Below are 24,794 nucleotides of genomic sequence, written 5' to 3'. Positions count from 1 at the left end.
CTTCTTGTGTGGTAAAGGGATCGCCTCCTTCAACCCACATCATAATCTCTTAGTTCATAGCTGCTGACTGATTTGAGCAGATGTGTGTCAGTGCTGCTCAGAGGGAGACGCTTTGATATGCCAGCCATAGACTATCACCACAGAAAGCACGGTGCTTAATTTTAGATCAGGCATTTAAAAAAGGAATCAGAAGATGGTAACGGAAGTCCTCCTGGCTCTGAGGACTCTTTACCGAAAGAAGAGCTTGAAATAATTTGCCTGCAAAACAGTCTGCTCTCCACTTAGAGACTATTGGGTTCTTTACATTTTTAAAGAATAGACTCATGCATTTTATTGTATGCATCCGAACGTTTGGCCTGGATGTACATATGTACGTGTCTGGTGCCCACGGAGGTCAGAAGAGGGCATCAGATCCCCTGGAATGGGAGTTATGGATGGTTGTCAGCTGCCATTCTGGCAACCAACTAACTTCCTGTCCTCTATAAAAGCAGCAAGTACTTCTAACACACACACACACACACACACACACACACACACACACACACACACACACACATACACCGCCAGCCACCTCTACAGCCCTGACTGGGCTCTAGTTAACAAGGGGGATCCCTACTGGGATCTAGTTAACAAGGGGGACCCCTACTGGGATCTAGTTAACAAGGGGGACCCCTACTGGGATCTAGTTAACAAGGGGGATACTTCAGTGACCGGGATGATTTTGATCCCAGTAGGATGGTGAGATGTCACTTACATTATTGTCTTTTTTTATTTTATTTTAAACCATCTTACTATAAAAGCAATACAAATAACAAATGAAATGTGGAGAAGGGCAAAGCCATCCACTTGCTGCCCCCGCCATCCTACTGGGACCGTCACTGGTGATCTGATTGTCTATTTTCATGGCCTGGTGTATCATTCACATCTGCGACCACATTAATGCTGTGTCCCTTCTCTTACTGTAGTGTTTCCTCCGTGCTATTCACGGATACCTGCATACAGACTAGAAGTGTGCTGGCCTGTTGCTGCAAAGAGGCACCATGACCAAGGCAACTCTTATGAAAGGAAGCATTTGATTGGGCGCTGGCTTGCCGTTTCAGAGGTTCAGTATATCATCATCATAGCAGGGAGCGTGGCAGCACGCATAGCAGGCATGGTGCTGGAGAAGTGGATAAGAGTTCTACAACAGGATCCACAGGCAGCAGGAAAAGGGACAGGAGGTCTGGCTTAAACTTTTGAAACCATCCATCCCCAGTGGCACCCTTCCTCTAACAAGACTTCACCTTCTAATCCTTTTTAAATAGTGTCACTCCCTGAGGACTAGGTCCTCAAGTACACAAGCCTATGGGGCCATCCTTCTTTAAACCACAAGTATCATTCAGAATTTTTTAATTTAAGTATTGTATGACATTTTATCTGTCTGTCTGTCTTTCTGTCTTTCTGTGTGCTCCTCAAGATGTGTGAGTGAAGGTCAGAGAGTAACTTGCAAGAATCAATCGTCGGGGGCTACAGAGATGGCTCAGTGATTAAGAGCACTGACTGCTCTTCCAGAGGTCCTGGGTTCAATTCCCAGCAACCACATGGTGGCTCACAACCATCTGTAATGAGATCCGATGCCCTCTTCTGGTGTGTCTGAAGACAGCTACAGTGTACTCATATATAATAAATAAATAAATCTTTAAAAAGAAAAAAGAGTCATCTTCTTTTAACCATGTGATCTTGGAGATCACACTCATGTCAGTCAAGTGGCTGGTGTCTTTACCTGCTGAGCCATCTCACTGGTCCTAGGAAAAAGTTTTAACTCCTTAAAGGCTCCATTATCCTTGATCAAACTCTACTTTGGATAAGCAAATAGTCAAAGATAAATTGCAACTATAGAAAACCTCCTTTTGTTTGAAAACCAATCACAAAAAAGAATTATTTGATGGACAGGATGTTATCACTTATGAAATGTCTTTGCTCAGAGCAGTCAAGTAAATCCTTTTTTAAAAGCACGAGAGCTAAATAAGATAGGGTCTTTCCATGCAGGCCAGCCTGGTTCCAAGCTTGCGATCCCTCTCCATCTATTATGGAGTTATCTTGAGTTCTGGGATTGTAGTTCGTGCCATCACTCCCAGCTGTCCTTTCTCAATTGCTGTTTCATCGTGAATGTAAGAAAGTTTTGTGTAAAGAGAGCTGTGGTCATTCAGTGTACTTGTCCAGGCTCCTCTCTGGAAGACGAATCCCTTTGTACACAAGTCAACACAAGGTCCAGGTCTTTGATGTCTGCTAATAGGCAGGAGGTGTCACTGTGTCGATGTGAGGAGCTAATGACACCAGCAAAGGGGCTGATGATTCATGAGGACGTCACTGGGTCTCAGTTTTTAATGTTTTCACAGGCTGTGCATACACCTTTAAGAAATCGCTTTCTGGGGTTGGGGATTTAGCTCAGTGGTAGAGCGCTTGCCTAGGAAGCACAAGGCCCTGGGTTCAATCCCCAGCTCCAGGGAAAAAAAAAAAAAAAGAACCAAAAAAAAAAAAAAAAAAGAAATCGCTTTCTAATGCAGTTAGAATCTTTGGCTCATTCTTTTTTTTTTTTTTTTTTTTTTTTTTTTTTTGGTTCTTTTTTTCGGAGCTGGGGACCGAACCCAGTGCCTTGCGCTTCCTAGGCAAGCGCTCTACCACTGAGCTAAATCCCCAGCCCCACTTTGGCTCATTCTTAAGTGACTTTTATTTTGATAGTTTTGATTTTTTTAAGTGTACTAAACTGATGGTTAGATTTAATTGATGATTATTTTATTCCTAGCATTAAGAAGATACTCTCATCAAGCATAACAAAGCAAGAGCTTCAAACATCTTTTCACTGCTTAAAAAAAATCTTATTATTTAATCTCAAATTAGCCCTTTGTCCTTGGTAGAAAAGCAGGAAGACAAACTACCAGGTATAGGTTTCTGTTTGTTTTCAAATTATTTGAGGGAAATATTATTGATACTTTTCCCCAAAACAGTTCTCAAATTAAGTTAATTGGTCTGGGTATGGGGTGTGATGTACTGATAGAACACTTACTTATCATCTTCAAGATCCTCAATCGTTAGTGCTTAAAATGTTCTATGAAAATTAAACGTTCTGTAGTAACTACTTAAATGTGTTCTTTTCAACACATACACAATATCAAGTCTCTTTTCAACACTCCCAAAAAGCAACTGGGAAACCATTAGGATTGCTGGTCTCCAATTCCTCTCTGCAGTAGAGACTTAGACCATATGTCAGGCTCAGTGCTCCAGGCCAAGAACCAAAGAGGAACAAGTGGACGCTACCTTCAAGGAGCTCATGGTCCAGGAGATTCATGTACCGTAGCATTTACTATAAGTGGGAATTGTGTGTGTGTGTGTGTGTGTGTGTGTGTGTGTGTTTAGCTAAACCAAATTTAAGGAAAAGAGTATCAGATAAGCCCAAATCCTTTCTTTATCTATTCCATCAGCCCATTCTCAATTGTTTAATAAACAATAAAATGTATCTAGCACTGTCAGGCACCTTTCTGCACTCCTTCTGAAATTCCTAGGCTTCTACACACTTTTTCCCCCACTCACAGTCAGGCTCTATATAGAGAAATAGCCTGTTTTCACTTCGGAAAAGGTGACAAGTTACAGAAAAGGTGGCAAGGCAGTTGTTTTTAAGACTCTAAAAACCCTACATGGCAGCTTATATCCTTCCATCTCCCAACTAAAAGCTCGCCTGGGAAGCACAAGAGAGGAAGCCTCACACCTTGCTTTCACCACTGCCCTGGAATCAGTAGCTATCTGTGGGCACTCTGGTCAGGAAGAAGAAGGAAATAGCCATGGGGTAGGTGGATCGTGAACACATGGCCACGAGGGCTGGCCTGGTGGAGTAGTTGTGGTCCAGGCAGAGCATAGCAAGTGGTATCTCAGGGATCACCACAGGGAAGTAGACAAAATAGCACAGAGGGTTGATATCTGCCCGGCTCTGGTGCTTTTAAGATGATTATAAATCTAAAGGTTTCTGTGCCTTTTATCTGAGAACAATGTGGTCTGAAGTGGGGTAGAAACCCCTACTAGATCTTTAAAAGCAAGAAAAGAGTGTAGCAAATGCCTGGAATAGTAGTTACGACACAGATGTCTGTCCCCTTCCTCACGACCACTTAACAGTAGAATGGTTTCATTGCACCTCCATGTTCTAGATTCAGAGTAGGCCCCTTTGTAGAGTTCTATAGGAGTAGGATAGCCGTCCTTTCTTAGCATGGTTCAGCTTTCCTATACTGGCCATCTCAGTAAGCATTTTACTTACAGCCCCAGCAGCTGGAGAAATGTATGCAAATGAACTTAAGCACACAAGATGCTTTTGCTTCCCACACACTGAGGTACACAGCCTATGGACTTTTATTTATCTTAAGGAATAAGGTGGCCTTTCTTTTGTAACTAAATCCAGCCTTCTGCTTCTGTTGACTTACCTTGGTCTTTGAATTCTCTGTCTTCTCTTTCTAGGTTTTTCTTTCATGGAGTTATAGTTCTATTTAATTAAGAATTCTTTGCACAGCCAAGTGGTAGTACTGCACACCTTTAATTCCAGGAAATGTGGAATCCAGAGGCAGGAGAATGTCTGTGAGTTCAAGGCCAGCCTGAGAATCATTAGTGAACTCGGCTGTGCCTGATAAGAGTCGAGCATAACTGTTTTCTGAGAGGCCTCGTCCAGCAGCTGTTGGAAACAGATGTGGAGACCCACAGCCAAACTTACGCAGAGTTTGAGGAGTCTTGTGCAAGAGTGGGAGAAAGGGTCGAGGGAGCCAGGAGGTCAAGGGCATCATAAGATGATCTACAGAGTCAACTACTCTGGGCACATGGGTGCTCACAGAGACTGAACCCTCAACCAAAGAGCATGCATGGGCTGGACCAAGGCCTCCTATACATACGTAGCAGATGTACAGCATAGTATCCATATGGGTCCCCTAACTAGTAGAGCAGGGTGGATTCTGACTCTATTACCTCCCACTGGACCCCTAACCCCTAGGTGGGCAGCCTTGTCTGGCCTCATTGGGAGAAGATGTGCCTAGTCCTGCAGTGACTTGATGTGTCATAAGGGGTTGGTACTTATGGACATCCTTCCCTTTTCAGAGAAGGGGAAGAGATCATGAGGGACAGGGATTAAGATGGGACTGGGAAAAGAGGAGGGAGGAGGATTCGATTGGGATGTGAAGCAAATAAATAAGTAAACTAAGAAAGAATAAAAGAATCCTTTTACAAGACAGAATTTACTCTTGTGTATTGAGCCAGAAATCCATTTCCCTCCCAAGCTGGGCTGTGCCTCTAGTACTTTGGAACACGGACTAGAACACCCAACTTCTCTCTGAACCTTGGAAAATGTGGAGACTGCAGAAATCCCTGTCCATGAATATGGGCCAGGCTGACGATTTGCTCAGGGGTCAGCTTGTTCTTTGACATTAGTGTGAGTGACCTCCCCAGTTCTGTGCAGGGCACACAGTGTTTGCTGCAGCCAGTTCAGAGGCTGTGCTGTGAGCTTTCAAAATGGGGCTTTGCTCCAGCTCTCGCCTGTGAAACGGAGATTATGCTGTTTATAGAAAGCCCCAGGGTGAGGTGAAAAGTAGCAGTTGATAACAGTTCTCTGATTTTTCCAAGACTTCAACTGGTGTCCCTGGTAATATCAGCCCTTTCTCTTCAGACTTGTATGCAGGTAGGTCAGGCAATAGATGAGGATCATGATGATGGTGGTGGTGGTGGTCGTGGTGATGTTGGTGATGGAGGAGGAAGAAGAGGAAGAGAAAGAGGAGGAGGAGGAGGGGTTCCTTCAAAGAAGCAAAAGGCCTTTTACCCACAGTGCTTCTTTCCTTATGAGTAAAATGATGACCACTGTTCATTGCTGTGACACTCAAGCTGACACCACTGATTAACAGTGTCTGGGGTCCTCTAGTATTTACTCTTCCCTCTGTGGTCGAGTTGGCTGTCTGGGCTTTCACAAAACCATTCATCAAATTGATCAGATAAATAAATATCCAAAGCATAGGAAACAGAATGAATCAGTCAACATTTATTTACTGGTTCACTCGGCTGTGAGGCAGACATCAGGCATTCTGAAGCGTGGTTCTAAACAGAACTAAGACAGGCTTTCAATCCTGTAGGAATATAAAAAGCAGTCACTCTCCAGGCCTAATGGTTGTTCTTGTGCTGAAGACATTAAGATCCAAACATTATTCAATTTCGTTTCCACCAACTCTGACATCCATAGATGCATTCCAAACACTCCCTTGCTTCCGAGAGGATATCCCTTGGCGTTGTTTATTTCCTTCTGTGGTATCGAGACCAAATCCAAGACCTCACACAGGCTAGGCAAATGTTCTACCCCTGCCCGCATCCTAAGAACTTCACCAAATGAATAGTTTAATTGGGTTACTTCTTGTGAGATTTTAGTTACTAGCACCTTAGATCACAAATTAGGGGTTTATTTTTAATTAGGATAAAGATAATATGAATTTTCTTAAAAACTGACAAACATTGGTACATGGTAGATGCCACGAAATGCAGTAACTTTAAGAAAATTGGTCTTTTGAGGTATCAACCTTTTGACTGTTACCCCATTAAGAGGAGCAGTTGTCTTATAAATTCTTTGTACTTTGTCAAATTACCTTTTAAAAAAAGGAAAAATATTCAATAAGTGGGGCTAAACAGCTGAACAGAGTAAGGTACTCGCTGTATGTCGTAAAGATCATAAAAGTCATTTCTTTAGGCAGCTTATTTAGTATTCCACACCCTTTACAAAACAATGTGGTAGATCTAGAGTAGTGAGGAGTGTTGTCCATGGCCCTTCCGCGACCTCTGTCCATCATGTTCACTGCCCATAAAGCTGCTTTATCTACACTTCATCACACAGACCCCCTTTCCCCATATTCCAGTCAGGCTCAGCTGTGGGAACCAACACAAGCTCAAGGAAGGAGAAAGAAGACGGAAGCATTAACTCATTATCTCGCTCTTCATCCTTGATGAAGCTCACAGCTCCAGACAAGGGGTGGTCTACCATACTGACAGCTACACTTCCTGAGTCCTGGATTCTGATAGGCCAGCTCTTCTCCATGTCCTGTCTAGACCCAGGTCTGAGAAAACTCCCAGGCACAGCTTGATGTTTCCCTTGACCTTGCCAACACCTGGGAAAGCGTGTGTCATTTGAACACTGCTGGAACCCCGCCACGGATTGCAGCTAGAAAGACGTAGTATTAAATAGTTTATTGAAACGTGTAACAGAAGGATGTAGACATCTGCCTCAGGCTAATATAGTAGTTCAGGTGACCTCCTCAAGGGTATTAGAACAGAAGGAGACTTTATCAGTTAACTGTCACTTTAGTGATAGTGTCACTAAGTCTCTATGCCCCTTATTTCAGCATACTCGGGTGTGACCAAAAGAGGCCGATGGCCCTGAGAATGGGTGCTAAGTACTCATTTCTTACCCAAGAGGTTATAGATCTGACAATTCAGATTGTGGTGACAATCTCTTTCATGCACATCCTAGTCATTAACCAACTACGGTTTTGTGAAGAATAGACCAGAGGGCCACCAAAACCATGTCAGCCTCAGTCACAAGGATACCTAAGCAGAGTCTATGACAAATATTTAAGTGTGGGTAATTGATTGATTGATAATGAATTTTATTTCTCATATCTGGAAAGCACACGAGCCTGGGATAGAGGCTCTCATGGTTTTAGGTCTCACAGGGCTCTTTCTTTACTTCCTTCTTGCTGCATCCTCATGAGAACAGCCAGAGAGCACAGGGAACTAAGCAGTTCCCCCAGGAGACCTTAAGGCAATGCCTATCAGCCATGACAAAGCTCTCATGGCCAAGCTGTGTTGAGTTGACAGTCAATATTAACTATACCTCCATTTTCCTTTTTAATGAAACAAAAGCCTATAACACCTCTAGCCATTAAATCTCTGTGCTGTATTTATCTAGCTGCATTTTTATCTATCTCTCTGTATGCATGCATGTATGTATGTATGTATGTATGTATGTATGTATGTATGAAGAATAGAGGCAGGGACATGAATCTTGTGCTACTATGATAAAGTCTGGTCTGGTTTGCAAGCCCTGATCAGTGAACATCTTGCAGGGAACCCAGTCTGTGTTTTCCGTACCTACAAACATGTTCTGTTAAGTTGAGAAAATTAAAAGCAGAAAACTCAATAAGGAACAACAGAAAAAATTAATAAAATAGTCCCCTGTGTCTATCGCTTTCCTTGCTTCTAACCGGCTCTCAGATAACGACTGAGACAAGAATGACACACATCTCAATTCACAGAGACTGTGGAAGATGCAGAACACCTGAACAGGTCCCAGCCAGATGGGGAGCCAGAACTGAGAGGGGAAGTGGACAAAAGCTCCCACCCCCAACCAAGAGGCAACCTGTGATTGATACCCGCTGGCAAAGGAAAATCAGCTTTCTCCAACAGAGTCTCACTGGGTGTCTTAACCCCACTCCAGAGGAAGGCCCATGCCTTCACATGCCAACACATGCCTTCACATGCTAACACATGCCTTCACATGCCTTCACGTGCTCCAACACAAAATCAACCCAGTAGACTTTCTGTTTCATTTTGCTTTGTGTTTTCCCCCTATGATGATGATTTTGATTTCTTTATTTCTTGGGTTTTTTTGGTTTGTTTTGATTTTTTGACAGAGACAGAAAGAAAGAACATAAGTTGGGTTGATAGGCAGGCATTGAGAATCTGGAAGGGATGGGGGTGGGGAGAAATAGAATAAAATACATTGTATGAAAAAGAATTTTCAATTAAAAATTAATTTTAAAAAACAAAATAAAACAACGTCTCCAGCATGGTATGGAGCAGGCTGATGCGTCTCCTCAGCCCCTCCACTGAGGGTAGATTGAATGTGCTAAAGGGACACCAAAGGAGTCTCGATTGGCCAATCCTACTCCCAGGGGCTGACCCGCTCAGTTACAAGCTCACCTTTGGAGCAGTGGCTATCCCAAATGGCCACTATAGATGGACTTATTTGTTCCCGTTAAGGGTGGCGTGCCCTATTCTTACTCATTTCTCTAGCCTGGAATATTTTGACCTAATGCTAGGACCACAGTGCCATGTCCTACAGGAAGTGTCGCCCTTCATTCCTAAGGGTCGTGCGCACCCTCTGGACAGATGCTGAAATGCCTGACACAGGGTACTTGGGGGTTATTGAGTTCTCAGGTTTGGACACTCAAAGTCTACGAGAGACACCCTAGATGGGAATGTCAGTGCTGTCATGGGGGAAGCAGCATGCATTAGAGTGATTAGTAAGTCTCACACTGGGGGTGGGAGAGCGAGAACGAGGTGGGGGGAGAGAGAGACAGAGGCAGAGATAGAGAAACAGAGAGACACAGACAGACAGAGACAGACAGAGACAGACAGATAGAGAGACAGAGGCATGGATCCCATGATCCCCTTGACCTAAAGACTTTTCACAAGCTCCATCTCTTAAGGTCCACAACATCTCCTAATGCTACCACCTGGGGAACAAGTCTTTAACATATGGACCTGTGGAAGAAATTTAAACTCCAAACCAAACGTTCTTGATGATGAGGAGGAGGAAGAGGAAGAGGGGGAAGAAGAGGGTGATGATGATGATGGTGATAATGAAGATGACGATTAAGAGATTCTTAATAATTAGCTTTGACTGGAACTTACTATGTAGACCAGACTGGTTTAAAAATGAGATATCTCCCTGCATCTGCCTCCCAAATCCTGGGCTGAAAGTGTGACCCACACCTGTCTTTAAGAAAGTCTAAAGCACACTTTAAGAATGGAGAAATGATCCAGTGGGCAGAAGTGCCTGTGGTGCAAGTCTGAGGACCTGAGTTCAGATCCCAAGAAACCACCACATAAAACATCTGTTAATCTCCTGTGATCCCAGCACTCCTACAGGAAGATGAGAAGCAGAGGCACCAACATCCCGGAAGCTTATGGGCCAGCTTGTTTCATGCAGACAGTAGAAAGCAATGAGAAGGCTCTGTCCCAAACACAGGAGAAAGCATGGGATGACACCCAAGATGGCTGTCCTCTGACCTCCAGAAGTTGTCATGGTATATATGCTCCTGCATTCAGACACAAAGGAGCACACACACACACACACACACACACACACACACACATGCACATACACGCACACACATGCACGCACACACACACACACGCACATACACGCGCATGCACACATACTTATTTGCAGTAAGGACATGATTTTTTTTTCTAATTTTATCTTATTTTTATATTTGTCTGTGTATAATGTATATGTACATGTGTGTGCCTGAGCATTTGTGTGTGTCATTCACACTCACTATTTAAGTTATGCATAGAGTTGTTAAAATATTAAGGGTTTATCTGAGCACAGAATAACTCATAGATCAGGTCAGAGAGTGATCTGTACAAGCACAAGGGGGAAACATGGCAATGAAAATATATTTAATTGATTAGATGGGAAGGTCCAGATTCCAGTTAATTGGCGGTTTCTGACTGGTAGCTTCTCACTTCTCGTTATGGTTGCAATGGTCATCAATTTGAGTATGTGAAAACTTAATATTCCGGAGCCACTCTAGCTTACAGGCACCCCTACTTTTTAAAAAGGTTTGCATGGTATTGACATTCAAATCTCAATAGCATTTCATTCTTCCTGCTCAGCATGTGTAAAAGCCCAGCTATGTTTTGTGTTTCTTTTTATTTTTACTTTTATTTTATTGTTTTTTAACCGATGTCCCAATTTCTGGAAAACAGCTAGAACTTTCAGGAGCTAAGATGTCAGTCTTGGCCGTCATTTGCTTTTCTGGTAGCTGGATTGTCTCTGCAACCTCAAGGGCAGGCCACCTCACAGAGGAATACATCAAAACTGAAGCTGTCCCTTGCCTGTGCCTCCTCTGGTTGCCTGTGGAATGGGGACTGGCCTGGCAACCTGTGCTGTGCTGATAGAGTTGGCCCAGAAGTGTCACCCTGGGGGTAGTCATCAAAACAGCTAATGTTTCCCAGTGAGAAGGACTCGCCCTCTGATGTGCACAGCCCAGAGTTGCAGTAGCCCAGAGCCTGCTACAAGGTTGTTTGGATCTAAACTACTAAACATTCACACACAATTCTTTCCACTGAGGGGCATATGAACTGCCAGGGGTCTAGGCTGAGGCAAATGCTTCTTGCTTTCATATCCATGTCCGACATGCTGTTCATAGTCCACACTGAGTGCTGTGGCTTTTTCTTGGAAAGAAAAACATTTATTGCACCAATACATTGTGAAATCTATTGTATCAAGAGATCACAAAAATGTGAAGTGAGGCTTCCTATGTTCTCTCCATAAAAACCACACAAGCTCATTTCCAGACCTCATCCAAAAGGGGACAAATCCACTCCAGCATAGATGTGACCAAAGGGGATGGTACAAGCTGGGTGAGGTGAGAAACTCGGCACAAAGGTCGCCAGGTCAGTTCTCATTCACAAACTACTCCCAAGTGACCATCTCTAGATCAAGCCAACATGAAGCTTAATAATAAAACAAATGAACAAATACACTTTTCCCCAAGGTAGTATCTCAGACTGTTAAGTGTAAAAAGGTGATAGAAATAGAAAATCAGCATTTGACAAACCCCACTGTCATAATTATTTCTGATGATGATTAAAGATGCCTGAATTAGTAAAAAGCAGAATATTTCCATAGTTCCAGAGTATCCCCTTATAAGATGCTTCGTCATCTCAAGGAAAAGAACTGAGCAGCTGTAACTCCAGGACAGTGCCAACTCTAAGTGATCAGCTGGGTTGCTACTGATGGGATACACGAAGATAGCCCAATGTCACCTTTGCAATGTCCTTGCCAAAATGTATAATCTGAATTTAATTATAGAGAAACGTCAGAAAATCCAAACTGAGCAACATTCCAGAAAACAACTGCTGGAACCTCTCTAAAGAGTCAGTGTCATGAAAGAGAAACTGAGGAAGCATCCTGGGAGACCAAGGGGCCGGGATGAGGACATGCAGCTGAGGAACTGCGGGAAGGGCCTCAGGAGCTCAGCTGATGAGTTTTCAGTGAGGCCCAAGGATTAGTTAGTAAAGCTGCAGTGAGGATGACGTCCAGATTCGAAAGGCTGGAAGCTGTTTGGATCTATAGGAAGCAGGTTTCCACAGGGAAGGAGCATATGGGAACTCATCACACTATGTTTGCAACTTTCTAACATTCTAAATAAGGCTGAAAATATTTCAAGTGGGAACATTGGAAATGATTAAAATTTAATTTTAAAAACTTTCAGCTGACCCAGATGTGGTGGGGAACACCTTTAATCCCACTGCTGGGGAGGCAGAGACAGATCTCTGTGAACTGGAAGCCAACTTGGTCAACAGATAGCAAACGTCAAAGCGAGACCCTCAAAAAGGGAGGAAAAGAAGGCAGAAAAGAAGGAAAGAAGAAGGAAAAAAGTGCAACTGAATAAAATTCACTTACTACAATATTGCTTTACATAGTTTAAATGCATATTAATTAAGAGAAATACCTTTACTCTTTAAAATATTTTAATTATTTTTTGAGATTATAATTATGCCTTTTCTCCCTTTCCTTTGCCTCTCTCCAAAGCCTCCTATATGTCTCTTTTGTTTCTCTTTCAAATTCATGGCTTCTCTTTTCATTAATTAAAGTCATATGTTGCCAAGGACCAGCCTAGGCTATGTCTGGGTTCTAAGAGGAAAGGAATCTGGGAGCATTGAAAACAAAAGTCTCGAAGTTAAATCATGGGTCCAAGCTGGCAGCCTATATTCTGCTTAGGATGGCTCCCTAGACAGGTTTCTGTAGATAACTCTTGGCTCTGTGGTCTGCTCGAAATAGCCTTTTAGATTGAGCTCTCCCTCTCCTTCTCCCTCTCCCTCTCCCTCTCCCTCTCCCCCTTCCCTCTCCCTCTCCCTCTCCCTCTCCCTCTCCCCCTCCCCCTGTCCCTCTCCCTCTCCCTCTCCCCCTTCCCTCTCCCTCTCCCTCTCCCTCTCCCTCTCCCTCCCCCTCTCCCTCTCCCTCTCCCCCTCCCCCTCCTTCCCTCCCCCTTCTCTCTCTCTCTCTCTCTCTCTCTCTCTCTCTCTCTCTCTCTCTCTCTCTCTCCCTCTCCCTCTCTCTATAAAATTCTCTAGTTGAGACACCTAGCTTTCTGTTCTGTCTCTGGTTGAGACAGCTCTCTCTGCTAGTAAAAATTATAAAAGCTCTCTGAACAGCTCATAGGTTTTCTGACCAAAGTCAGGAAAGCTGCTATGAAAGCCAGAAAAAAAAATTCTAAAACAGCTTTGTTCGCTCTTTTGTTCCATCCTTCTCTGGATAGCTGCTAGAAAACATTCTAAAAGAGCTGTGTCAGCTCTCTAAGTATCCTGTTAGAAAAAATTCTTGAAGAGCTATGTTCACTCTCCAGACATCTCCAGACAGCTCTTGATAGAGAAAAATCCGGGGGGGGGGGTGAGGGTAAGGGCGGGGGAGGAAGAGAGGGGGAGAGAGAGAGAGAGAAAGAAAGGGGGAGGGAAGAAAAAGAAAAAAAAGGCAAGGAAGCACTATTGATTTCTGCTAACTGATCTCCTGCAGACCAAAAGCCCAGTTTTTATTCACATGTCTATGATCCTTCTTGACCATCCCACAAATCACCATTCCATGACCCCAGTCCCTTAACTCTTAGGAAGAAACTGAAAGCACAAAAGCAGACAATAAGATAGCTGGGTGGGACCCCGCCCTGCAATCACCATTCCTACCACACTGGACCTAAATTTGCTCTGTCCCACTCTGTCTCAGGCTGACTTTGAACTCAGGAATCTGCCTGCACGTGTATCTGACTGTCTTTGTAACTTTCTGACCAGCTGGCCCATAGTGTAGCTGCCTCTGTTTCTTTAGATCTGTGAAGCTCCTTATACAATTCATTCTGAACCCTTACATTTTTGAATAGTTGAGAAATCATATATTTCAAACTCGTGTTTTAGAGCTCTTTTCTACAGCCTTAAGGGCTATCCTGAAGGTCCCAACGTTTACCATTTTGCTGAGACATCAGCCACACCTTTGCCTCCCAAACACATGCTGTCTCTGATGACCATGGAATCATTAACGTCAACAAGGAGGACATTCCTTGGAGGGATGGGGAAATATGTACGTTATACAAACAAGCCTTATACCCACAGCAGCCATCAACATTCATGGAGGCTTGTGCTTGCTTCCCAGGGGCAGGAGCCATGTCATTCTGTCCCTACCAACATCATACCGGACTCAACAATAAGTATATACATATATATCCCTAAATATAGAAATTTCTCAGTCTGTATAATGTTACTTTGTATATGTTTTCAGTGTTGACCATTTGGTGTTGGACAACCAGCTGGTGTGCTTTTTCCCTGGAGAAGACTATTTCTCCAGCTCAACCAGTATTCCTTAGTGACCTGTAGTTCTTTGTGTAGGGTTGAGCATCTAGGGCTTTCCCGATCTACTTTACCATGCCATTTGTCGTTGTCCTTGCTCAACTCATGCTTAGGTAGTCATGATGGTGAGATTTTGTGGATATAAACTTCTGATGTTCCTAGGCAACAACGGCCTATATATCAAACGCCTCCAGCTCTTATAGTCTTTCCCTCTGTCCTAATGATCCCTGAGACTTAGATTCAGGATTGCATTACAGATCCATCCCTGAAGACTGGGTTCCACAATTCTGCATTTTGATTGGTTGTGGTTTCTGTAATGATCTCCATCTGTTGCAAGGAGAGTTTCCTTGATAAAGGGTGAGGCCTGTACTTGTCTGTAGGTATAAATATGTATAATGGAGTCAAAGATTTTTCTGGTTAAAATGCGATAGTTGTAGGTTCTGCTTCAAGACACATGGCTTCATTAGCCCTATGCAGTTGGCCTGCTTTCTAGTACCAGCCATAATTTTCCTCCTCTTGAATGATTCTTAAGTCCAATTGTAACCAGAATGTTGCTGGTTACAGCCAAGATGTGCATGCCAGCATTGCACCCTTAGGGTTATTGTGCCATACTGGTCATTGTTGTGGATCACAAGCATCATAGCTGGGTAGGGCTGTTGGTTGCTTCCCTCCTTTGGAAGTTTGCACTTAGACTGGACAAGCAATCATTTCCTTTGATTAACCATACATTAAAATATATGGAAATTTTAAAAAGCATATTCTGGACTTTCAGCATTTATTTGATTATCCAAAACTGAGAGTCAAAATAACAACTATATATGAAAGTATTTTAGCAACCCAGGTCTGTCCTGGTACCAAGTAAATAGAATAGATCATTCTTCAAACTATTAATTCCCAGGAAGAAGGTATATGGGGAGAAACTCTGTCCTTTGGCTGATACAAACATCAAGATCCCAAGTCCCTTTCCTTAAGAATTACAAGAAAATATGAGGCTAGTGAAATGGCTCAGCAGTTAAGAGCATTAATTGCTCTTGGGGAGGACATAAGTTTTGGTTCATAACACCACTGGGTGGCTCACAACTGCCTATAACTCCAGATCCAGGGAATCTGGTGCCCTCTTCTGGACTCCAGGAGTACATGCAATCACAGCCATACACACAAATACACATTGTAAGAAGTAAAATCTTTAAAAAGAGCTATGTAGCAGTGCACACTCCTTTCACCTGCCTGTTTCCCCTAAGGTATAACATTCAAATGCACCAAGTTTTCATTTACTAGGGGAAGGGGGACCTAGAGGTAATGAATGTATGGGTTTACTGCAAAAACAAAGGGGCAACAGGAAGCAAAAACTTGACATGCATGTACGAATATAAGACACAGAGCTGGAGAGATCATCTTCAAGAGTGAGATTCAACTCCCAGCATCCATAAGGTGGCTCACAAGCATCTGTAACTCCATTTTCAGGGGTTCCAATCCTCTCTTCTGGCTTTCCCAGGTCCCAGGGACACTTGTTGTGCAAAGATATGCATACAGGCAAAACACCCATACACATACAAATAAATTCTATAAAAGAAATATATGACATTTAGTTTTAACATTTTCCCTTAAGGGAAACACATGAATAACTAATAACTTAATATGAGGATAGATTAATAATTACCAATTATAACAGCCTACAGCAAATGTTTTAGGTAACGGGATAAAGTACTTGTGTGGTTTTCTGTGCTGCTCCTCATCCCTCCTGAGATGACTCTATAGTCAGTGAACACCAGCACCTAGGCAGAAGTCAAGAAACCACGCAGGGACCATGGAAGGTGACAGTGCTACTCTTCACATGACATCTGGGTCTAGATGGGCTGGTTCTCTCCGACCCCACATCTCCTGAGAACTCTTTACCAGTGGATCCTCTCCCATCCTTCTCCCCACATGACTGCCGATGTTTAGTTTGCACAGGAAAGCTGCTAACCTATGCATAGATTCTGCTAGTGTACGAGGGCCAGTTGGGTTTTCTTTTCAAAGATGCTTTTGTGATTAATGATTTCCAAACCTTGCCTCTTCTCTCAAGTTGCTGAGCGGGAAGTAGCCTTGGAGGGTGGACCTCCAAAGGTCTCCATTCTGAGGTAGGTTTGCAGTGGGAGAAGTCGAGCAAAAGTGACTGATTTCTAGGATTTTAGCACAATGAAGTGTTTCCTTAGCCAAACCTAGGAGAATCTCTTAAGATGGTTCCCTTTAAATTCCATAAAGGGTCACATGGACTATAAAGCCTTGGGTGATACTGGAAGACTTCCCCACGGAATTATTTCTGTTTTCTAAGAAAAACTTGAGTAAAGTGCCAGAGGCTATTTCCATACTTAGCTGAGCCAGATGACAAGTAGGAAGGGAAAGAAAAATATCAGAAATGCATCGTCATGATGGTGCACATCACAGGAGGATACAGAGTGCTCTGTGATTTCCGATGTATCTCTAGGTGGGGACAGTCACCCTAAGAGATGGTGGCTTTGGGTACATGACACATTGTCCTCTGAGAGGCACACAGGGGAAGATGTAAAGCCAGGCTGCGTTTAGACTTCTCGATCCGACTAAATGCACGAGTCAGATATCAGGAGACTACCCACATCGTGAGCAGGGGTCTATTTTTCTTATCTTTGTGGAGAAAGAACAATCAAAAGTGCTGGAAGCAAACTTCCAGTCCTTGGCTTCCTGGTAGCTGCCCAGTAACACAGCTTCTCCACTGGCTTGAACTCATGACCCAGCTCAGTCTCTTCCTCAGGGCCTGGCAGTCGTCCAAGCAGGCCCACCCCGCTCCTCCAACCTCTAGATGGTTTTGGAATTATCTGATTCCTTTAATTACAACTCTCCCTTATTAAATTCATACATTACTTTCTTTACTGAACCTTGACTAATATGGAATAAAAAGTTAAAAATCAAATCTATACTATAAATTATATAGATTTATTCCAAACAACAAAACAATTACTATTTCAGCCAAGAGTACAATTTTATGAGTGTTCTGAATCTCAGCATAAACTGTTTGTTACAGTTTTTTCATTAATTAATCCACTTTGTATCTCGTTCAAAGGATCTCCTCTCCTCCTGCTCTCCCCACCACACACAGTTCTTCCCCCTATCCACCCCTCTCACGTAGGTATCACCCCACCCTGGCACATCAAGTCACTGAAGAACTAGGCGCATCCTCTCCCACTGAGGTCAGACAAGGCAGCCAGCCCGGTTAGGAGAAGGAGATCCATGGGCAGCAACAGACTCAGGAACAGCCTCTACTCCAGTTGTTGGGGGACCTTCGTGAGTAACAGGCTGCACAGCTGCTACATATGTGCAGGGGTCGGGGGAACAGGTTGGCTCCAGCCCGTGCTTTCTCTCTGGTTGGTGATTCTCAGAGCCCACAAGGCTCCAGGTTAGTTGATTCTGTAGGTCTAATTGTGGAGTTCCTACCGCCTTCAGGCCCCTCAATCCTTCCTCTCAATCTTCCACAAGACTCCCCGAGCTGGGCCTAATGTTTGGCTGTGGGTCTCTGCATCTGTTTCTGTCAGCTGCTGGGTGGAGCTCTCAGATGACAGTTATGCTAGTTATTACAATTTTTCAATGGTATATTTCATTGAATTATTGTTTGTTTTTTGTCATTTTGTTTGTTTGTTTGTGACAAAGCTTCTGTATGGGCCTGGCTGTCCTAGAACTCATTATGTAGACTAGGCTGGCCTTGAACTCAGAGATTTACCTCCCTCTGCCTCTTGAGTGCTGAGACTAAAGGCATGCACCACCATGTCTGAATATTATTTTTTATTAGAAATTCAAAGAATTAATTCTTTTTTAATAATTAAAATTTCAAACAAAACTAGGCTTATTATAATTTATATTATTTTTATTTTGACAGCAGTACTAATTCACTACTTTATTAACAACATATTTCAGTTTGGGGGTTTTTTGGTAGGGGTTGTTCTCTTTTGTTTTTATAAACCATCCTGACCAAAAGCAACTTAGAGAGAAAAAGATTTATTTTTGCTTACATGTTTCAGTCCCTAATCAAGGAAAGCCAGGGCAGGAACTCAACACAACAAACATGGGGGGCAGGAACTGGAGCAGGAGCAAAAGAGGAATCCTACTTATTAACTTACTTAGCTCTCTCTCTCTCTCTCTCTCTCTCTCTCTCTCTCTCTCACACACACACACACACACACACACACACACACACACACACAGGACAGAGTCTCACTGTGTATCTCTGGCTGTCCTGGAACTTATCAGCATGGCCTCTAGCTCCCAGAGATCCTCCAACCACTGTCTCTCCAGTGCTGGGGTTAAAGGTGAGAGGTGTGAGCCACCATGCCCTGTCAGCTTGCTTTCTTTTATGTCCCACGACCACCATCCCAGGAATGGCACTGCCCACAGTAAGCTGGGCTCTCCCTCATCAAACAGTAATCAAGAAAATGACCCTTCGACACATGCCTACCAGCCAATCTGGATTTATAATGAGAATCTCTGACAAAACAAAACAAAGTAAAAACAACCCTAGATTTGCAGAATATACCAATCAATCATGAAATGTTAACAGAAGTGAGAGTATTACCATTCAGTTCCCAGCATACCCCTCACCCAAAAGGAGGAAAAGCCAAACAGTAATTACACTTGGAGATTTTATTTATCATTTTATCAAAAAATGTTAAAATTGTGGAGAATGGCTAAAAAGGGCAAACAAACAAACAAACAAAACTATGGAGGTAGATACTTTTAGCTTTAGATCATCCCTACTAAAAAGAGTTTTTGTAGACTCACCGCAGAGCTCCCTGCAACATTAGTTAAATAAGAGATGCTTCCCTTCCCTAGGGGAAGGAGGCACTAGGAAAGCACATGTTTGTCCTGATCTTATAGGTGATAACAGAAAGGCACAGAACTCTTCCAATGTCTGCTTTTGTTGTAATCATCCCAAGTTAAAACACTCCTTATACCGATATGGTATTATTGGGTGACATAGTCTCCATTCCTCATATAGCTAGCTGAACATCCACATATCCTCTTAGACTACTCCACATCAGCACCACATTCTCAACACCAATACCATAGGCAACCTCTTCCAGTCTAATCTTCCCCACGTTAGTAAGTTGCAAGTTCATTCTTCTAACCAAGCCAAACATCTTAGCTATGTGTTTTACAAAGAGGAGGGTTATTCTAGCATAGGACAGAAAAGCTATTGGATACATCCTACAAGAGTCATTACGCTTTAGAGTCACTTAGATTTTCCTCCTCTCCTCATGTTCAGAACTAGAACCCAAGTGCTTCCCTACGGCATCTGTAGCAACCACACAACGTAAGACCTCACCTCTCATGTTTGGTGCAGTAACCTCTGAACTGAAGTTTCTTCCTTCATCCCCTGCATCTGCTCCCACGTTCTACCTTCAATACAACCAGAATCTTAGAAAAATATAGACCATGCCATCCCTCCACCATAATTCACATAGACAAATGAACTGATAGCCCCGTTTTACTTATACTAAGACCCATATTAAAGCTGTCTTCAAGATCCTGTAAATCTAACTCCATTTCCTTCAACCTTGGTCCCTGACTCCACCCTTCTTTTGGAGCTACTTCAAAACCACCTGTCTCCTTATTATTGCTCAAATACAACTCCCACTTGTAGACTTCAGAAGTACTGGTCATCCTGTCTGTGGTTACAGTTTCCTTAGGCACTGCCTGGGCTTTCTCTTTCAAGTCTTGATCTGGTCAAAGGTACAAAAGAACTGCTCTTTCGGTTAAACTATACTCTCCTTCCACCTGCAAACCATTCTTTCGTGTTTCTGCATTTTTTCTTGTAAGGCTTTTAAGAAACTTCACGACTTGCTTCCTGTCTTTATCTGTTCTTCTCTGTAAACTATGAGTTCCATGAGGACAGGGATCGTCTTCCTGAGTAGTTATTATATTCCTCTGTGCCTGGGAAATCACTGCAACAATCCCTTAACAAACAATGAGTGAATCTCACCTAAAAACTTGCATTGCACTGAAGTCACTTGTAGTTTGGTTTTAGAGAAAAAAAATATATATGTATATATACATATATATATGGCAATGCTACCCATTTGGGAGAGAAATAGCAGCCAAACAGGAATGAGACTGCAAAGCCAAGACAAGAAATAGCTCAGAGGAATTCCTCACTACCACCACCAACAGCACAAACAGGCACTGAGCCATTTTATATGAGTGATAAATCAAAGAGGGGATCCAGAATTTTAACCCTTAGGTTATATGTAAAAATATTGGCATTATTCATGCAACTGTACACAGTAGAGAGCCATAGGGAGTGGTTAACAAGAGTATAAAAGATAGTACAGTGTGCAGAGAGGGGAGCTGAGGACAATTAGGAGGCTGTCACGGTAATTGTTCAGTGAGTAACCAGAACCTGATGATGGCAATGATAAGGAAGGAAAGAATTCCAAACATCTCAGTTGTATAATCAGCCGGTTGGTGAATGGCTGACAGAAAGGCATGGTTGGGATATTTTCAAGGTTTCTAGCATGACCAAGTCAATAGTGTAGTTAGCAAAACTAAAGCTATGTAGTGAAGGCTAAAGGTGTTGCTGGGGAAATGCAGCCTTTTCTTCAGACCACCACTAAAAAAAAATGAGTGTTCCATGTTCAAACCTCTGTCATCTATATTTTGCCCACACAAATGTTGCCCCATCGACATAATTCTTGTACTCCATTTCATCTAAATTGACCTTTTAAATGCTTTTTAAAAATTAATTTTTACAACTGAAATATAAGTACCACTTTTCAAAGACACTATAGTGTTGGCTACAGAAGTCTTTGAACAAGAATTTGGTGATAAAGAAGAGGGAGGATGGAATAAAGACATAAAATAAAGGACCATAAAGGCCAACATGGAGATGATGTGGATAATTGATATTGTCCAATACTAAAGATGATGTCAGCTGAACAAAGACACCAGGCTTTGGAAGTGAAATATGGACAGGAAAGAAAAAGGAAACCAAAATGTTGTCCGGAGGAAAGGCAAGAAGAACACGAGATGGTAAATTAAGTCATTAAATCTCATCTGAAGGTAATAACCTGTAGTTTGAGAGGGAGCTCATGATGATTAATCTTGGTATTCTACTTGGTTGAATCTAAAATCAACTAAAAAGCATGGGATTGTCTTCATCAGGTTATCTGAAATAAGAGGATCCATCCTAAGTGTCAGTGGTAACATTCTGTGACAACCCTTACAGAACGAGGTAGAAGGAAGCTTTTGTTCTTGCCTGCTTTCTGTTACTACCACGGCAAAGTTCATTCACTCTATTGCTGCTTCTGCTGCAGCATTCCTTCAATGCTATCAGGGTACAGATTCTTCCAGGTTCCAACATGTACCAAACACCAACACCTCTAGGATTCCTACAGGTCTCCAGTACCAGACTGCAGTACTTAGCTACCCAACCTCATGGACAGAGCAACTACGAGGGTTCTCATCCTCTCCAGTGGGACACAGCCGTTGTTGGGCAACCCAGATGCTATTAAGAAACCTAATGTAATAAATTCACCCTTGATAAATGCTAATGGATCTATTCCTCTAGAGCCACAAAGGAATTTTCATTCCTTGCCATTTACTGGGCTAACCTAACCTTTTAAGTTTAGTAAGCACTCCATCAATCACTAACCACTAAATGCAATAGTGTTTTCATTTATAGATCAACTGTCCTATAAAAATAGTTCAGTGTCCCCCAGGTGTTGGTGCATGTCTTTAACTCTAGCCCTTGGGAGCAGAAAGGCAGGCAGATCTCTGTGAGTTCAAGGCCAGCCTGGTCTGCACAGAGAAATACTGTCTCAAAAAATAAACAAACAAAATAAAACAAAACCACCACCACCAATGACAAAATAAATAAAAAACAACAAAAAATAGTCTCATGTCTTCCAAATGAAGAAGTACAGAATGGAATCATCATTTGCCAGGGACCAGCCCCAGAAGAGTCTTCTTTCTAATTGGTTTTCCTTGAGGCAGCAGAGGGGGAAGAGCATCAGTGGAGGGTAAGACTTTGTCTTAGGAGATATTTAGGGTTGCTGTATAATAATAAAAAGTTGACTTAAGTTACTATGCTACTGTAGCTGACTTACTTATCAAGTCTAATTACTTTGCTACTGTAGCTGGCCTGCCTTCTGTGTTCCTCTGAACATAAACTGCAATCTCTGGCATTTAGCATCTCATCCTAAAACAGCAGGAAATTAAGTGAAGGATTAATTGCTAGAGCTTCTCCCCTCTTGTCCAGATGCCTCTTGCTTGTCAGGCTAGGGTGAAGTTTGGAGCAATAAACTTCTATTGGACCAGGAGAAGAGAATCTCCATGACAGAAGGAAAAACTTTTACATAAGCAAATACGCATAAACTCACATAAATTCATATACAGATTCACACATGCATTTATACATTTCCATTAAAGCCAGTTGGATCCAGCTTGCGTGCATTCCCATAAGTACATATTCTCTCTCTCTCTCTCTCTCTCTCTCTCTCTCTCTCTCTCACACACACACACACACACACACACACACACACACACACACACACACACACTTACATACGCATTTGGACCAATTGCTAGTGCAGAAAGAACTCACTCATTCAGGATGAAAAATGGGCTCCAATCTTTATTGCATAGAGAAATAGCTTCTACCCTTTTAATGCTAAATAAATTAAACCCAAGTTTGTAAGAAAAAAGCTTTCTTCCTTTTAATAAGACTAAGACTGATTTGTTTTTAAGAAATGAGCTGTTCTGTCCCACGGTAAGGAGAAGTCTGCCTGCTCCTTCTGTTCTCTGCTGCTTCTTTTTTCCTCTTTCCTTCTGCATTCCGCACATTGCTCTCTTAGGTTTTTATGTTACCTTATAGTTTCTAAGTTATTCCACTCTACATTCTCCTTCTAATCTTGCTCTTCCCTCCTGCTCTGATGTCACAGTAATGCTCTTACTCTCAATGCCTTTTCTCCCAATGCTACGCCTTTACTTCTAAGTTCTTCTTGAGTTTAGTTCTGTCTAAAAATTTCTCTTATGTCCCGACTAAAAAATTATCCCCATTTTGTTCTAAAAAGTTCTGTTCGGGTCTGACCAAAAAGTGTTCTGTCTCTTTTCTTTGTCCGCAGCACTTATTTATCTTTCAGAATACATGATCACATGGTGAAAAGTTTATTACAAGTTTACACATAAATTCATATCACAAATTGAAATAGAAGTTCATAATAATGTTTACATACATATCCATTAGGAGTAAATAGCTGGCTCATTGACCACCTGTCACAACTCCACAAGTTCATTGAGAGCTAAAAACCATAACTAAGCTGTTAGTGAAGTTTTGTATAGATAAACCCAGTCAACACTTTATCCTCTGTCTTAGCACCTATAAGTCACAGTTCCCTTTCTATGATCTTTGGTTTTACAACCTTTTGGAATGTACTCTTGAGTAGTAGAAGCAATTAACTGGTGACAGAGACTGGCAGAACCCTTACTGCCTTTTTGACAGCTTAATAAATGCTGATATAGTTTTAGGAATTCTTATAGGATGATCATTAGAAATTAAGTCTTCTATATGTCTATATAGCATCCCTACAAGACAGTACAGATTTGTCAGAGATCTGCTCAAAAGGGTGGGCTAATACCTAGTGAGTATTATATATGTTTAATAATAACAGGAGAAGCATATTATTAGGAAATCTTTCCTAAAATGATTTTCTCCTGGGCCTTGCCTATGGATGCAAGCCTGCCATGGACTATGTTAATCTGGGGCAAACCATCTCAGGAAGATCATGTTAGTTATTAGCTTGTCCTATGCCAGGTTCTGACAATCATTTGGATAAGCAGTACTAGAGAAAACAAAAGATATTGTATATTCCAAGTTTTGGGTTAATAGGTAAGAATTATCAGTTCTCCCCTGCTTCCTGACATCACAGAGGGAAGGAAAAGAAATTGCTCCCTTGAGAATAGAATTGTGGGGTTTGGGATTTGGCTCAGTGGTAGAGCACTTGCCTAGCAAGCGCAAGGCCCTGGGTTCAGTCCCCAGCTCCGGAAAAAAAAGAGAGAGAGAGAGAGAGAGAGAGAGAGAGAGAGAGAGAGAGAAGAGAATAGAATTGCATAGTCATAAACAAAAACCACCCACCTTCAGCTACCTTACTTTATAAAAGATCAGCCATCAAACTACAGTACTTTGCCTCAATTACACATTTGTACGTCCGATATATGAAATAGAAACTTTAAAGATTTTGAAATTAAGTTTGCAATGCAAAAGTGAGACAAAGCAGGCTACCAAATTCCATGTTTAGGAACAGAGAAGACGTACAAATTCAACATGTACACACAAAGTGTGTAAAGGACGAAAGAAACTTAAAATGATTAACTGACTTGAGGGGTAGAATTAAACTTTA

This window comes from Rattus norvegicus, chromosome 2, assembly GCF_021556685.1.
Source record: "Rattus norvegicus strain SHRSP/BbbUtx chromosome 2, alternate assembly SHRSP_T2T, whole genome shotgun sequence".
Classification (NCBI taxonomy): Eukaryota; Metazoa; Chordata; class Mammalia; order Rodentia; family Muridae; genus Rattus; species Rattus norvegicus.
The sequence above is the reverse complement of the archived record's forward strand: the minus strand, read 5'-3'. Positions refer to the sequence as shown.